This window comes from Lissotriton vulgaris, chromosome 12, assembly GCF_964263255.1.
Source record: "Lissotriton vulgaris chromosome 12, aLisVul1.2, whole genome shotgun sequence".
In the NCBI taxonomy this organism is placed as follows: Eukaryota; Metazoa; Chordata; class Amphibia; order Caudata; family Salamandridae; genus Lissotriton; species Lissotriton vulgaris.
In genome coordinates this window covers 76,758,936-76,777,217 of record NC_141700.1, presented here as the reverse complement: position 1 = coordinate 76,777,217, position 18,282 = coordinate 76,758,936, and positions in this window count along the sequence as shown.

The window sequence follows — 18,282 nt, the reverse complement described above, 5'->3', positions numbered from 1 at the left end:
AAGGCGATAATCTAACGCAAGATACTAGAGTAACTCAGTTGTGCTTTTCACACAGACCCCTTTCTCTCGTAAAACTCCAATAGAAGTCTGGAGTGGATGAAAGGTTAATATCCGTTGAAACTTAGTAGGATGAGAATCCTATGTAATAGCTTACGGTATAGTCAACGTTGAAGGATACAGTGTTCCAAAATATTGTGCACCTAATCTTTGTTTCCTCAAAACTTGCTCTGCAAGAAACTTTCATTAAACAATGTCAAATCATGGCGACAACAACGAAACCGATGAAGCCGCAGTAAATACGAATCAACCAGGTATAGACCTTACAGGGTTTAATGAAGACGACCATGATGCAATACTCATCCCGGTCAATATAAGAAAAACCATAACTATAAAACTTATAGAAAATGGGGTATTACCGAGAGGTGGTACAGTTGTATTTGTGGTAGGGGCACATGAGTATCGGCAGACAGAGGTATTCTATTCCTGGATAACTTTTCCAGCAGCACATACTGTGACACGTGAGTTCCACTATTATAAAATAGCGGAATCTCCAGAGGAATACTCTCCTTTCGAGGAAATTGAAATTCCGCTAACATACCAAGAGCACCTGCTCTTATTTAATGGCGCCCTAAAACATCAAAATCACATTACCAGGCTCGGTCCACTAGGTAGACCAGGAGCCACGTGGCCAGTTCTAGCCAGCTACACACCAGACCCAGACATTGAAGGAATGTCAGACGGAGAACTTTTGGTTCAACTAAAACAATTAATTAAAATTCATAGACAATTGGTCCAATATGTCTTGCGGACTTCAACAGTCCAAACTACAATTAAAATTCCACAAAACACCCCTCATCAGGGGAATACAAATAAATATTCAATCATGTCTTGGAAAAACACCCGCAAAACGGGAACAAATTCCCTTTTGGTTAGCTCAAAAAATCACTCAGATAGAGGCAGTGTTTCCTGATACTACCCCTCACGAAAAACACAGAATTCTGACTATCTGTCTCCCAATTGGGATCGCACCACATGTGGAAGACTGTGACACTTGGGGCAGGGTCTTTGCTTCTATCTACACAAAAACACATGGTGTTCCGTCAATGGCGGTTATACCAGATGTACTAAAACAGATTCAAAACGAATACGGTCCAGAACCTGCTTAACTTTGGGTATGAAATTACTGAAAGACTTCAAGCAGGTCTCGGCTATATTATTAGCCAACATAAAAGGAGAAGCAGCATCTATGGCAATCCGCCAAAAATTGAAGAAAACAGATATAACAGACCAACCTTTTGAGCTTGCTAAAATAATTGAAAAATGCTATGAAGAATTAGGCAGAGATAGTTTGGGTGGTAAACCAGTAAAACCCCAACTAATTGAAAATCCTGAAAAAAACTTTATTAAAAACAATCTCAATTCTCAAAAGAAGAAATGGGAGGGGAATTAACAAACTACTCCCAGAGAAAAACTATTTCAGTCCAGAGGAAGGTCTTCCCAACGGAGAAATAAGTCTCCAGGAGGAGGGGAAAAGTCTCCCCAAAGAGAGCCCTCTGAAAGAAGATATAACCTTAGAGATAGGGATAAAATATGAAAACCTGACAGATATCAAGATATTGATACACGTCCCTCTCGATCTTTTCAGAATTCCTCACAGAAATCGGAAAGAAGAGCACGTCAAGTCCAAAGACAAAGAACCTGCTCATCAAAATAAAAAATCACAATTTCCCAGAAAGAAGGTAGCAAGTATTAAAATTAAACATGCAGAGAATCCTGAGGACACAACTGAAAGACGGAGAGTGGGCCCAGACAATGCTAGACAGTGCAGCAGAAGTGACCATAGCTCACAAGATCCTGATTAATCTTCTGGAGACAGTGGACACGAATGAATACATTCAGGTGGAAACTGCAGACACGCGAGTTAGCGTGCCCCATAAACTATATGAAATAACATTACGTATAGAAGGAGATAAAACTAGGAAAATAAAAGGCCTCTTTTGGGAGAATCTTTCTAAAGGCTATGATATCCTGTTAGCTGAAAAAGACTGGCCAGCAGAGTTTGTCAGGGAGTGCCCTCATGGCGAAGAAATTATTATGCCTGCCTTCTCAAATCATATTTCAATTCATAAAAAATACACATTTGCAAGAAAATGGGCAGTGGCCCAAGCTCCTGCTTTATATAAAAACATGTAGGATGGGATGAGGATTCTCCTCACCACAAAATCCAGTTAAAAAATCAACCTACTGCACAAAGGCAATACCCAGTTAAACAAGAAGCTAAAAAGCAAGTCGGGAAGATCTCAGATCAACTTGAATATCAGGGGTGATTGAAACATGCACCTCACAAATGAACAATCCTTTGTTTCCTGTCTCCAAGCCAGACGATTCATATCGTCTAGTTTTGGACTACAGACATTTAAACTCCTGCTGTAAAACCTTTGCAGTCCAAAACTCTCACAGTGCAGCACTAATAAATAACATCATGCGCAAAAAATATAAAACGACATTAGATATCTCTAATGGATTCTTCTGTCAAAACATTGCACCTGAAAGCAGGTATTTGACCGCTTTCTCAATAATGGGGTCTCAAAAACAATTTTGTCGACTCCCACAGGGATTCAAGAATAGCCCAGGATTAATGTCAGCAAGGGTAACAGAATTACTACAAATGTATGATGATGAGGCATTATCCTATGTCGATGACATCTATCTTACAGACGATGACCTGGAGACTCACTTGAAAAGAGTGAACCCCATAATACTTGGGTTCGCATCAGAAGGTTACAAATTCAACTTTAAGAAGTCAAGAATAGCCCATCTAACTGTCCTATTTTTAGGATATGAATTATCAAGTGAAGGCAAAAGCCTAGCAGACAATTTCTTAGAGAAATGTGCAGTACTCCAAGCACCTAAAACGCTGAAAAATTTACAATCAATACTAGGTTTGCTGAATTTCGGAAGAACATAAATTCTAAATTATGCAGAGAGGGTTAAACCTCTCTACGAATTAATAAAACCTGATTTCAAACCAAATAATTGGACTCAAAAACACATAGAAATTTTGAGATCATTACAGACAGACATGTTAACTAAAACAAAACTGCAAACACGCGCAAACGAACGCAATCTGGTAATCCGAGTCATCCCAGGAAGATGCGGATTCACATACCTGACCTCTAATGAGGGAGAAACTGTACCAATAGCTTACAAATCACATTTGTACACACAAGCTGAAATGAAATTCAGTTCTACAGAACAAATTCTGACAGAGGTTCAAACTGCTGTAGCAAGAGAAAGAACCCTAGCCCAAGGCAAGAGAATAACTGTTTTTACATCAGAATCAGCCATTGAGGCATTAACAATCCCACGCAATCTAAATGCTGTGGCATTAGATCCTAAATGGATACAATGGGAAAATTCTCTTGTTACAGAAGACGTGAAACACTATTTTGATCCGAAAATGAAAAAACTAGAAAATCACAAATACGAATATCCTCTGCCGACCGAAATCCTGCCTCTCGAACAATACACCTATGTAACCTACAAAGACAGATTTGCACAACATTTTGCTGTGGATTAGCAAATTTACAACAACGCGTGCGCGATTGTTAAAGGTCGTTGGCGCTTAGGTAAATTCAGACCAATGGTCACTAAAACGGAATCATTCAGAAACTGTACAGCTCAGTGAGCTGAAATAAGATCCCTAAAGATGGCGCTTGAAAATGCCGATCGCGAATTCCCCACACAAATAGTGTGCGATTCACATTACTGCGTCCAGTATTACAATAAGAACCTGCAGACTTGGATTCAAAACGGTTACAAAGATGACACAGGTGCCACAATAAGGCATAAAAAACTTTGGGAACAAGTAGTTCTTTTGCAGAAAGAACTACAAAAGACTCACGTGATACATTGTCTTGACAGGGTTTTTGGCTCTATTTAGCAGTGATATAGACTTTAATCTTGCTCACATCTAGGATATGTATTCTTAGCTTGTGTTGGCCCTTTTAAGCCCTTTCTTCCAGACCTAGAAGAGACCATCTATTGCCTATTGGCTTTGGCCTGTTATTTTTGCTTATAGTAGAGGTTGGATCCTGTGGTCCTGACTTTATATTATACATTGGTATGGTTTATGTAGGTACTCTGACAGAGCTAAGGGTTATTTCATCCTTCTCAGGCGTACAGGCTTTGAACTAGAGGGACTCCATCTTGATGGAGCTGAGAGGCTTCAGGGGGAAAGGTAAAGTTTACAGTAAGGCTGTTTGTGTGCTAGAGGAAAAACCAGTTAGGACTGCTTCTTATCCGAGGAATGTGTTTTTCTCTTGGGCCCAGACGTAACATGCAGCTGGCCACTGCGGTTGCGTAAAGAGCTCTGGAGCTGGCACAGGAATTCGGTGGGAGGCAGCTCTTTGTTGGAAATTTCCATGAGGGGAGAGGAATCCATATTAGCGAACTGCAGGAGAGGAGGAGTGGTCAGTTCAGCTTGGAGCTCAGTTCAGCTTGGAGCTCAGTTCAGCGTGGTGTTCATTCCAGCTTGTGTGCAGTCCAGCTTGGAGGTCAGTTCAGCTTGGAGTCAGAGCAGTGTGGTTCTTGCAGAGGAGAGAACAGGATGTCTGCTGGAGCTGCAGAATAGAGTGCAGTTCTGGAATGGAGAAAGAAGGCAGATGATTGCTGAAGATGAAGAGAGAGAGAGCAGTGCAGAGAGCATCAAAGAAGGCTGCCAGCTGGAGCAATTGAACCAGAGGCGTGGTGATGTGGTGACGGAGGGAGAGACAGAGAGAGCCCTGATCCCACCAGAGTCAGAGAGAAATCCTCCTTCTAATAGGTGAGGTAGTCTGAACTAGTCCCCTTTACAATTACACCTTAATCTTGTTCTTATTCCCTAGGCTATTGTATGTCTAATCTTTTCCCTTTCAGCGGTGTGTTAAAGGTTCCTGTTACCCCGCAGATAAATTGTATGTCTAATCCTTTTCTTTCAGCGATGTGTTAAAGTTACTGCTAGTTATAGAGGCCCCATAGTTTTGTGTATGTGTACTGTATCATTGTTACAATAAAAGTGACCCCAGTTCTTAGTGAACTGACATGTGCCTTGTATTCTTGTTCAATCATGGTAACTCACGCTTCTAGTTGAGAATTGTTTGCATGAACGGATGTGAAATCCCGATCAGGTAAGGAGTGATCAAGCAAATAGGAAGCGAGGGGACCTTTGATGCCTGGAGCAGAAGGTACATATTGTAATCTAGAAAGCCATAGTGAACTAGTGTGGTGTATATCCTTTGTCCCCATACAGTGGGGGTAGCCTTGTTTTCCTAGCCAGGTATTACTGTTTGAACAGATGCTACCCCTGATCAGGTAAGTAATAGTGAGTAATTAGGGAGATAGGAGACCTGCAACTAAGGGATAAAGTTTATACGCCATCCCATAATATTATTGTAGTAGCAAACCCTTAGTGAATAGAGAGATTTCCCAACATAGAGAGACAGAGAGCTGAAGGTATTCATAGGAAAGTGGTCGTCATTGGTAAGTGGCGTTAATGAGAGCGCTGGGGAGGAGACCAGCGTGGAGGTCTGCTGGATTGCGGGCCGTGTGTAAATGAGAGCGCTGGGGGAGGAGACCAGCGTGGAGGTCTGCCAGATTGCGGACCGTGTGGAAAATGAGAGCACTGGGGCTGCAGACCCACGTGTGTAGACACGTCGGATTGTGTGTCATATCTGCCCCAGGGTAGATTAGTCTGGGTCTGAGTGGCCGCGAGACTATAAGGTATGAGTGTGGTGTAGGGCATGGATATCCTTAGTAATCAGTGAGTATTCTTAGTATCCCTATAGATTTAGTGGTGTTTCTGATAATATGAGCTTGTATATTGCGAGTTCCCCATCCTCAGGTAGGTACCCAGGTGCCTGGATAGATGGTCCTGGGGAGGGATGTGGTTACGTTCCGACTGGGTTAGAGGGGCTCTCAGGAGCTGATCCCATCTGGTCCAAAAATCCTGTCGGTACATCTGGCGTAGTCGTCTGTTTACGAATCCTGTGTGACCTGGCCATGTGCTTGAAGAGGTTCCCATGTGTTGTGAGGGAGTGCCCTGAGCGCCAGTTACATCTGGCGTAGTCGGCTGCTTACGAATCCTGTGTGACCTGGCCATGTGCTTGGAGAGTTTCCCATGTGTTGTGAGGGAGTGCCCTGAGCGCCAGTTCCATCTGGCGTAGTCTTGCAGTTTATGTAGCCTGTGTGACCTATGGGCTTGGACAGTTGCAGTGTGAGGAGATTGTACTACATCATGGCATTTGGCTTATTCAGGGTGGAAGGAATGGTTTTCGTTTTGGTGTTTGAACTGTCAGGGTTGAAGGATGGTATTACATGAGGGAGCCAGTAACATCTTTGTGATGGTCCAATTGTATAAATGTGTGTAAAAAATGCTTTTAAATTGTCCATTAGATTGCTTGCTGCGTCTGCTTATGCTGTGCAATGTGAAATGTGTTCAATGTAATATGACTTGTGGTGTTCTTTGTATATAGCTCCTTGTAAATATGGCTTGTGAATAGCGCCATGTTATTGTGGCTTGTGAGGAGCATGTTCTCATTTTTGACTTGCTGTGTTCCTTGTGAATTGCGCCTTGGATATATTACTTGTGAAGAGCTTGTCTTGTAAATATGGCTTGTGAATAGCGCCATGTTAATGTGGCTTGTGAGGAGCATGTTCTCATTTTGACTTGCTGTGTTGCTTGTGAATTGCGCCTTGCATATATTCCTTGTGAAAAGCGTGTCATTTTTTGAACTTGTTTACTGTCTTGTAAATATGGCTTGTGAATAGCGCCATGTGGTCATGGCTTGGACAGGGCATGTTATCATTACGTTAGGCAGGAGAGAGCTGGATCTCTCTCGGGTGCTTGGGGATAACGTTTTGAAGATGTGCGTACATGTTATCTGTAAACGTGGAGAGATGAGCTCATGACTTTCCCATGTATCCGCGGACATTGGGGAATGATTGTGCTTGAGCTGCCAAAGGGTTAATATCTTGAATTGTGATGGCAGTATTTATTTTAACATGCTGTTTAACATGCATGGTTCTTTTGAGCTGACTCTAAAAGTCAGTGAGTGTTTTGATGATTGATGGTTTGATTTGACTTTTATTGGTTCCTGGGTCTGCCTACGTGCTTTGTCAGCTTCTTGAAGGAAAGGTAACATCTTGTGCTGAGCGTAGGGCTCTGTTCATTTAACATTCTTTTTGAAATGCGTCTACGAATTTGTGTGGGTTTGCCTTGGAACGGATGACTTCATGTGTCTGACTCTTAGAGGTCGGTAAGTTATAAATCAGCCAGTCGGATTGAGATAAGGGTTTGCACGGAGAGAGCTGTGTTCTTTTGAATGTGCTGTTTAATATGCATCCACAGACGTGTGGAGAATTATTTTTGAATGCATGTTTAAAATGAGTGAAATATTGGAAGATGGCCCAGTTGGTGTGCGCGCGCTACGGGGCTGTTTTCATTAATTATTTCTTTGAGGGTTTTCCATCTAGAAAGGAATGTGCTGGCCGGTGTTTTGCAATGATCACAGGTTGAGAATAATCAATCTTGCCCAACAGTGCACAGTAGAATGTGCTTTAATTAGTGAAAGGCAACCGTGTGCTTTTAAAATAAATGTGTTCTCATTATTATTTTCCCAAATGCAAGCTGAACCTTTTTTCACATGTAGATGTTTTAATATGCAGCAGACCAGCATATGTAAGTTAACCCACTCAGTTGAAAAATAAATGGCTGTTTGATAATATATGAATGTGGCCCTTTTATTAGGTTGAATTGAAAGGCTTGCACGATAAATTATGCTGCAATGCAAAATTATATGTTGCCCCTGGTTGAAAACAAAAGCAATGATGAAATGTGTCTGCATTTTATGTTGTTTTAATATTATTTCCCTTTCAGCAGCTGACAGTGTGGTTTCTTTTTATTTTTTATTTTTTGGATGCTAGTGTGTATAGTTAGGGTGGAGCAGAATATATTGTTCTATTTTGACTAAAAATGATAACTATAACACACTACCATCTTAATGCATTGCTATGTGTCCCTTACATTAGTTTAATTTGCATTTAGTTACAAGGCTCGCCTATGTACTTTGACAAGCTGTTGATAGAAAGGTAATACCTTGCACGGTAAAAGCAGTGTTCACTAAACATGCTGCCTGCAGAGAAATATTAAACCCAACAGTCCATGATAATTCGTTTTTCAAATGCAAAATGCATGGGCTTGTGTGCAGAAGCAAATTGCCCCTTTTTGTGTGTTGATCTGCATGCTAAATAGATGCCCATGTTTCAAATGTCTTGCCTTCTAGCTGAATTAGTTAGACTAAAGTCTTTTTAGAAAGTGGAGCTTTTAAGTAGCAGTACATTGTAACAGAATTGTTTTTAAAATGCTAGCATATGACTGTGTTACAGATTAATTTGCTTTTTACCATATTTGAATTTGCTTTCGTTAGTTAGAGAATCTGGCCTGGGAACAGAATTGTTTTGGCTTCCAGGAAATGTGTTTGACCTTGATCTTGCCTGGCTCTCAGACAGCTGTTTTGTAAGGGGAGGGCTTTTTCCCTCTAGAAGCTGTCTTGTTATCATTGGCCAACATCCAATTTTGTTCCGCGCAAGAAGTGTTTATGTAAGGGTGGGGTCAACTCGCTCTTCCTTGCTGTCGGCGCAGACAGCTTCATTGCCTCCAGATAAGGGATCCTTGTACATGCAGAGTAGTTGGCAGACTCTTGGCCCTTGGAGTTAATTAGATACAGTAGGCCTGGGTAGGCTTCCCTGATTAGAGAAAGAGAGGCTTGAACCGAGTGCTTGGCAGTGCCCTGCTCCTGCAATGAGATCAGCACTTGGCAGTGATTCAAATTACTTCACACTGTAGCCTGGCTTCTGCGTATTTTTTGAAGCAGATTCAAAACTCTGAGCATGAACATCTTTCTGAAGGGAGGGGCTGTCTCACAGAGGATTAGGGTACTGTTAGGCCCCAGCCCTTCCGGCTGTGTATTAAAAAAAATAGATTTTACCCAAACAAATTTCAAAGTATATGGTTTTAATTATTTCTTGACTTCAGAATAATGTTTTTAATTAATTAGGATATTTTCTTTTCAACAATGAAAAGCACTTGGGGTGCTTTTTAAATGGAAAATTTTATCTTGCTAGATTAATGATACTGGTTTTCTCGTTCTAATAGGTTGCTGGGTTGTGGTGTTTGGTGCGTGCGTCGGCCCACCCCCCTCCCACTCCCTTTATTATTTTAGTTTTTTACTTTCATGTTTTTATGTTAGTTTGTTATTTTTGGAAGATGGAACCAGACCAGACCAGACCGGATTGGTGGTGGATGAACGGCGGAAGAAGTGCTTCCTTGGTACCGGATACAGATTAAGCATGGGCGAATTTTGCGGATCTCGCGTTCGCGAATTTTGCGGATTTGCGAACTCGCAATCCGCAAAATCCGCGAATTCCCGCGATTTTTTTTTTTTTGTGTTCGCCCGTGTTTCTGCCAGTTCGCGAGGGTTTTTACAATTTCGCAATTTGCGAACTTACCTGTCGGGTCGCAAGTTTTGCGAACTTGTTGTTTCTACGTGTCCAGCCTGTTTGGGACACTCTTCTTCATCACTGCCACTCTCTGTCACCACTGCCACTCTCTGACTACTCATGCTACCCTCTGGCCCACCCATGCCACCCTCTGTTTCATCACCACACCCTCTGGTTGTCCAGTGTACATTATTTTTGGCAAAGCAAAGCACACCTTCCCTGCCTCAAGTGACCTGAATTAATTTGGGGCTGATTAATGTGTCACAGAATATTTTTTTAGCTGGCACCTGCTTCCTTAGTGCGCCCTGATTAGTGATCTTTTGCACTTGCTAAGTGCTTTCATTGTTGCAAAATTAGTTACAACACCTGCCCTGCCCCAACTGACAAAAATGAATTAGGGGCTGATTAATGGATTTTAACTTCCAGCCTGGCTCCTGCTTGTCTCCCTTAGCTGTAATTCAGGACCTTTGTGGCATATGTGTAACTATTCTGAGGTTCAGAGCAGGGTCACATAATAGTTGCAACTGGCAACTGAACTCTGGAGGGGCCCCTCAGGAAGCACTACAGGAAATGGCTACTAATGATGAGCCTGAACTTTTGAACCTGGCAAGTAGTTTCAGTTTTGCTAAGATCGTATTTCTGCAATTTAGCACTTATTCGCGGGGCGCGAAGTTGTACTGGGAAGCCGCGAACTCACGCGAACAGTGCGAGCAGTGCGAGCAAAATCCGCTGCTCGCGGATTTGCGGATTTTGCGGGAGATTCGCGAATCTCGCGGATTGCGAATTTCCCGAAAATCCGCAAAATCCGCGAGCGAAACGGATTTTCCGCCCATACCTAATACAGATGAAGATGCAGGGTGGTGACCTACACTGATATCCCAAAATTGACTGCCTTGAACCCCGATATTAGGACATTGGACTTACAACCTGCAATTGGCTGAGCTCGTCATGAGCATGGAAGGGGTTAACTATAATCTATGTTGGCTGCCTCAGCGGTCAGGTTCAAAAACCATATATATTTTTGACAAAGACAATAGCACAATTTTTTTTTTATTTCAGAAGAACCCATCATGATACGATTTCCCGCAAAAGGATTTTGTTATGCAATTCCTTGGCCTGCATTATTCCCATGTTTGTTTTTCTTTGCAATCACTACGAACAGGCCCCACTTTAAAAAAAAAAATGTTTTCATGGTTTTGATGTTTATGTAGTACTATCTTTGCTTTTTAGGATGCAGTCACCTATTATAGTTTTCCTGTTTTCTGCAAAACAGTCTTGCCTATTGAGGAACGGAAAAAAAAATGGTGGTGCACACGTGTTCCACAGTGTGATGAAAACTAGGTGCTAACTGTTTTGTGCTTTTATGTATGCACCACGTTTAGATACATTTTATATGCATAGTGCTACACCAGCTATTTTGTAGGAATGGGGTTGTCTTTATTTTCCTGTTATTACACTTTCACTTTGATTGATCAAAGGGTGGTTACCCTAGACTTTAAGTTGTCCTGGGAGGCGTGTCTTTTAGTATGGTTATGTCATACATCTATTAGTAATGTTTGCCCAGACCTTGAGAACCGTTTGTCATGATTACTTCTCAGATTTCACCAAATTTTTCCTTAAGTTGACCAATGTCAGTAGGCCTCATTTAGGCCCATTGTTATTTTTATTCCACAAACAAGCCCCTATACCAATAGATTTCATGAGTTATTATTAGCTTAAGTTGACCATAGTAGGTAGGCCTCATTTAGGCCCTTTGTTGTTTTATCATTAGAAGTTTGAAACACATTTAGTTCTTAAGTTGTCCGAAGTAGGTAGGCCTCATTTAGGCCCTTTGTTGTTTTCTCATTAGAAGTTGAAACACATTTAGTTCTTAAGTTGTCCGAAGTAGGTAGGCCCCATTTAGGCCCCTTGCTGTTTTCATTCAACACAATAATCCCTACATCACTAGACTTCACCAGTTATCACTAGAAGTTGAGGCACATTTAGTTTGAGGATGCTTTGGATAGTTTCTGTTCTTATCAGTTCACATCTTAGATATGTTTCAGCATTCAGGTCAAGGGTGCTTTGATTTGTTTTCAGTTAGTTGTTAGATTTGTATTCCCTACATTAAGTTTCAGGTGGAATTTCCTTAAGTTGTCATTTATTTTAGAGAGTTTTTTGGTTTTTGATTTGTTGATAGATTGTGTTGATGTTTGTTTATATGGATGTTGTTGTTTATAGATGTTCGCAAGATAAAGTCTAAGGGTGGAATGTCTTGACAGGGTTTTTGGCTCTATTTAGCAGTGATATAGACTTTAATCTTGCTCACATCTAGGATATGTATTCTTAGCTTGTGTTGGCCCTTTTAAGCCCTTTCTTCCAGACCTAGAAGAGACCATCTATTGCCTATTGGCTTTGGCCTGTTATTTTTGCTTATAGTAGAGGTTGGATCCTGTGGTCCTGACTTTATATTATACATTGGTATGGTTTATGTAGGTACTCTGACAGAGCTAAGGGTTATTTCATCCTTCTCAGGCGTACAGGCCTAGAACTAGAGGGACTCCATCTTGATGGAGCTGAGAGGCTTCAGGGGGAAAGGTAAAGTTTACAGTAAGGCTGTTTGTGTGCTAGAGGAAAAACCAGTTAGGACTGCTTCTTATCCGAGGAATGTGTTTTTCTCTTGGGCCCAGACGTAACATGCAGCTGGCCACTGCGGTTGCGTAAAGAGCTCTGGAGCTGGCACAGGAATTCGGTGGGAGGCAGCTCTTTGTTGGAAATTTCCATGAGGGGAGAGGAATCCATATTAGCGAACTGCAGGAGAGGAGGAGTGGTCAGTTCAGCTTGGAGCTCAGTTCAGCTTGGAGCTCAGTTCAGCGTGGTGTTCATTCCAGCTTGTGTGCAGTCCAGCTTGGAGGTCAGTTCAGCTTGGAGTCAGAGCAGTGTGGTTCTTGCAGAGGAGAGAACAGGATGTCTGCTGGAGCTGCAGAATAGAGTGCAGTTCTGGAATGGAGAAAGAAGGCAGATGATTGCTGAAGATGAAGAGAGAGAGAGCAGTGCAGAGAGCATCAAAGAAGGCTGCCAGCTGGAGCAATTGAACCAGAGGCGTGGTGATGTGGTGACGGAGGGAGAGACAGGAAGAGCCCTGATCCCACCAGAGTCAGAGAGAAATCCTCCTTCTAATAGGTGAGGTAGTCTGAACTAGTCCCCTTTACAATTACACCTTAATCTTGTTCTTATTCCCTAGGCTATTGTATGTCTAATCTTTTCCCTTTCAGCGGTGTGTTAAAGGTTCCTGTTACCCCGCAGATAAATTGTATGTCTAATCCTTTTCTTTCAGCGGTGTGTTAAAGTTACTGCTAGTTATAGAGGCCCCATAGTTTTGTGTATGTGTACTGTATCATTGTTACAATAAAAGTGAACACAGTTCTTAGTGAACTGACATGTGCCTTGTATTCTTGTTTAATCATGGTAACTCACGCTTCTAGTTGAGAATTGTTTGCATGAACGGATGTGAAATCCCGATCAGGTAAGGAGTGATCAAGCAAATAGGAAGCGAGGGGACCTTTGATGCCAGGAGCAGAAGGTACATATTGTAATCTAGAAAGCCATAGTGAACTAGTGTGGTGTATATCCTTTGTTTTCCTAGCCAGGTATTACTGTTTGAACAGATGTTACCCCTGATCAGGTAAGTAATAGTGAGTAATTAGGGAGATAGGAGACCTGCAACTAAGGGATAAAGTTTATACGCCATCCCATAATATTATTGTAGTAGCAAACCCTTAGTGAATAGAGAGAGAGATTTCCCAACATAGAGAGACAGAGAGCTGAAGGTATTCATAGGAAAGTGGTCGTCATTGGTAAGTGGCGTTAATGAGAGCACTGGGGAGGAGCCCAGCGTGGAGGTCTGCCGGATTGCGGGCCGTGTGTAAATGAGAGCGCTGGGGGAGGAGACCAGCGTGGAGGTCTGCCAGATTGCGGACCGTGTGGAAAATGAGAGCACTGGGGCTGCAGACCCACGTGTGTAGACACGCCGGATTGTGTGTCATATCTGCCCCAGGGTAGATTAGTCTGAGTCTGAGTGGCCGCGAGACTATAAGGTATGAGTGTGGTGTAGGGCATGGATATTCCTAGTAATCAGTGAGTATTCTTAGTATCCCTATAGATTTAGTGGTGTTTCTGATAATATGAGCTTGTATATTGCGAGTTCCCCATCCTCAGGTAGGTACCCAGGTGCCTGGATAGATGGTCCTGGGGAGGGATGTGGTTACGTTCCGACTGGGTTAGAGGGGCTCTCAGGAGCTGATCCCATCTGGTCCAAAAATCCTGTCGGTACATACATACACTGAGTCATCAACGTGATGGCGTTCACGTTGCAGGGAATTCATTGGCTGATAGAGCCACAGCGGCGGCTGGTCAACCGACTTCCGTAGGCACTAAAAAGCATTCAGAAAAACAAATAGATGGAGAAAACATGCTGGCAGTAAAAGCCTCATTAAAAGGCAACTATGCGGCATTACCTCTCAACTATCCACTCAATAATTCATACATAATTGATGCGAACTCCGTTCTGTTTGCTCGAATCCCTGGAGTGGGGGATAGAGTAATTCCAAACACGAACCGGAGAATCTTCTTGATACATGAAGCACAGATGGGATTGGGTCTGAGGCACCAAGAGAGCCTGAAATCTCTGATAGAATTACAATCACAATACTGGTGGCCAGGGATGAGCGTAGAAATTAACAATTTTGCAATAAATTGAGAGGACTGCAACAGAGATCGCAGTTGTGAACCGGACCAGGCACCAGCCCAGACACCACTATTAGACAGCATCAGGAAAGCTATGCGCAGACGTCCGACCGGACAAATGCGGTCCCATGATTATTAAGACTAGATACACTAAGGATGTGGCCCCAGCGCTCGGCTGACGCCAGAACTGTTATAAATGATTTTCAAGTTTTATCGGCACATGCGCAATTGGCATGCTACATTCTGACCAGGGTCCTGAGTTTAGCTCTCGAGCTTACAAAGAGGCCATGAGCAGCATGGACATTGCATTACGGTACTCTTCTCCCTTCCATCCTGAGGGAAATACGGTTGTGGAAAGAAAAAACCGTGACATAAAGCAATCTATAACAGTGAGGGTATTAGGTTCGGGTGATGGGTGGGTCAAACATCTAACAAGTGTCCAACGTAGTCTTAACAATCTGCCAAGAAATTCTCTTAAGGCTTTCACTCCATACGAACTATTGTTCGGCACTAGAATGAAAATCCAGGATTTAGATTGTCAAACTTCAGTGGTGGAAGAAAAAACCTTTGATATCAAAGATCGTTTGGCTGTTTTACAGGACTTGAATGAAAAATGGAAAAGTCTAAGTAACATAAAGTCTAAGCCAACAACCACTGAAGAACCACCTGTCCCAGCAAGACCTGTCTGGATTCCAAAGATTGGGGATCTGGTCAGAGAAAAGATCGTGGTGAAGAAGGAATTTGGGCCTTCTTACAGAAAAGCAGTACCTGTCTTAGCTGTCAGCGGAACAAGATCAGTAGTACTATCGCCACTTGCTGGTAAAAAGGAGAACAGAGTTGTTTCCATCGACCTGGTGAAACCACAATCATGTGGCCAATAATAAGTAGTAGGCCCAGTGGACTCCCAAGAAGTAGCAGAAGACCAAATCTTGCTACAATCCAAGAGGTTCAAACTGAAAGACTAATCACTTTCGATAAACCATCAGTGAATAAAAAAGAACTATGCAACAAAACCATGAAACTTGTGCCTCTTGAAACCCAAATTGCAACAGTTCAAGAAACACCAGTCTACAACGATGTAGCCTCGGACTATACAAATGTAACAAAAGAAAATGCAAAGATCAATGGAAATCCGGAAGCAATCCCACCAATTGACAGAACTGCATCTGGCTACTTTATCAACTTTGATGACTTTTCCGATGATCCGAGTGAACATGGAGACAAGCCAGCAACAAAAACTTTCAAAATGAAAATTAAAGAACTTTTTCATCAACTCAAAGAAACATATCGGATTTCACCTTGGATTGAACTATCGATTGTGTTAGGTGTACTTATCCTTCTACTTTGGCTAATCCTAGTTTTAATTTTGGGAAAATGAATTGATGGAAAATACAGTACAATGGACACAGCAAGTCAGAACATCAACCTGGTCCTGAAACCACACAGATCCTCTCACATAGAGAAAAGAGAACTATCATCAGTGAACATCACAGCAAAGCCTATACCTGGTGGTATAACATGGGACAGAACTGACTATGAAATCTATGACCCGGTAGAGCTCTTGAAGTATCCACACCAATTCAAGATTTCATTAAGTGACTTTGTGACACCAAGTTCTTTTTCTGATGATTGGGACTTTGAAAACATTAATAATATGATGTCAGATTTAGAAATGTCAGCAAAATTTACAGAACATGATTATTTACAGGGCTCATCGAATTATGAAGAGATGTACTGTTATAACCACTATGGTCATCATTATCTGCATAAATCGGTGAATCCTAGAAATGTTTTTACCTATAATCAGTGGGAACATTGTCCAACTCCGCCTATAGGCAGTTCGAAACGTTTTATGAAAAATTCCTATACCTCTCAGGGTTTAATCACATTGATCCAGAAATGTTTTATTTCAAGATGTTAAATAAGGCAGGAATGAAAAACATGCTGACAAATACTAAATTGATTTGTTCTGAAAACATTTCTGACAAAATATCAACTTTTGGTTTTGAGTTTTGGAAAAACAACATTGAAACAAAAACCATCTGGGGAACAAAAGAATGGCAGGTACAAAGTCTAGAAGCATTATTCAGAGCCTGCATGATCCCAGAACAAATAATGTTCCTGAATGACACAATTCAGCAAACAACATGTCTGAGCTTAGCTAAGATAAAAGATTTAAATAACCTGTCTATACCAAAACCTATGCCTGATAGAAACACCACTACAGATGAGGGGTTAGACGTGTCCTATATTTTAAAACAAAACAGAACAAATCCTGATTGGAAAAAATGGTTGATCTGGCCCATAGACACAAATAACTGTCAAAATAGATTCCTGAACAAAACACAGGGATTCAAACAGAACAGGCCAGACCCTATATATTCCCAGAGACAACATCCAGGGATAGTAACAACATATACAGGCACATGCATCAAGCGATTTAGGAATCGCAGCCGTTTGCGATTCCTAAATCACTATTTGGGATGCATTATCCTAAAAGTGAAGAAATCGCTATTTTTGCGATTTTCTAAAGTGCGATTGCTTTTAAGGAATCGCAATTTTGCGATTGCTTAAAAGCAATGCATGAAACTGAAAAAAATTGCGATTTCGCAATTAGAGAGAAAAAATTACCATGAGGTTGGACCTCATGGTAAATTTGCGAAATGTTAGAAATATGCAATTTTGTGCATTTTTTTAACTTTCATGTTGTGCACACACATGCCCTTAGGGCATGTGTGTACACAACATATGTGCATTGTTTGATTTCAGGGGTGCAACAGGGTGTCCTTTGGACACCCCTGCACCCTTGAAATCGCAATCTCAATTTGCGATTAGCTAATTGCGATTCGCAAATTGAGATTGTCTTCCCATTCATTCCTATGGGCCTCTAGGCCCATAGGAATGAATGGTAAGGGATTCCTTAATTGCGATTCGCAAAATGCTAATCGCAATTAAGGAATTTTAAGAAATCGCAATTTATTTAGCGATTTCTTAATGCATAGGCATTTGCGATTCCTTAATTGCGATTCCTTAAAAATCGCAATTAAGGAATCGCAAATGCCGAGATTGATGCATGTGCCCGAAAGTGTAGGAAAACTATGCCTTGACTGGCTACAGAAATCCACACTTCCCGAAATCAAGCAACACTTAACTTTACTTAAAGAAGGTGCTGACTTGCGAGATTTCATAATGGGACCTTGCAAACAGTGTCAAAAACGTTTCATATACGCCGGTATATACGCAGCTTACAATGAAGCTTGGAAATTGAAAAAAATTGAAACTGCAGAAAAAATACGGGAAATTGACTGTATCAATTTGGAGAAATCACTTTCTGTAGTGGACAATGGGTTAACGACTCTGTCCTCCAGAATCTATTCACTGGACAGCATCGTATCATCTGCTATTGTTATAATAGAGCAGGACATGCTAATGTTACAACATGGCCAGTCCCAATTACGTTCTATTGTACAGCTAGGCTGGACGTTGCAAAACCTGCGTTCAGGCTATGTGCCATGGCGTTTAATCAGCACAACGTCATTGTTTTCTATCTTTAACCTTACTGATAAACAAATCAGTTTGGCACAAAAAGGAGCAGACTATACGATACTGAGCATTGAAAAACTTGAGAGATTACCATTGACAATGTCAGAAAGACCTGTCATTGAATGGATAATACATGGCACCATTACAATCCCGAATACGACTTTTCAGTTTCAATACTGCCAAAAATATATGCCAGCAGGTATGTATGAAAGGGTGGGTAAAGGATCATAAAATCATCCTGGAATTTACCTCATACACACAAATGTTACAGTGGTAATGATTGTAAAAAATCACTAAGCAGTACACTCCTGTGTCAAGGTATTAACTTGCATGGGGCCTGTGAAGGTTCTTCGAACATCCTTTCATGTCATCTTCAGGGGAACCCTACTACACAGATAGAGCCATTTTTCAGACAGCTTTCCAACGGTGGCTACTGTTAGAAACGGGACCCTGGCCGGCCAAGACTCGCGTCGAGGT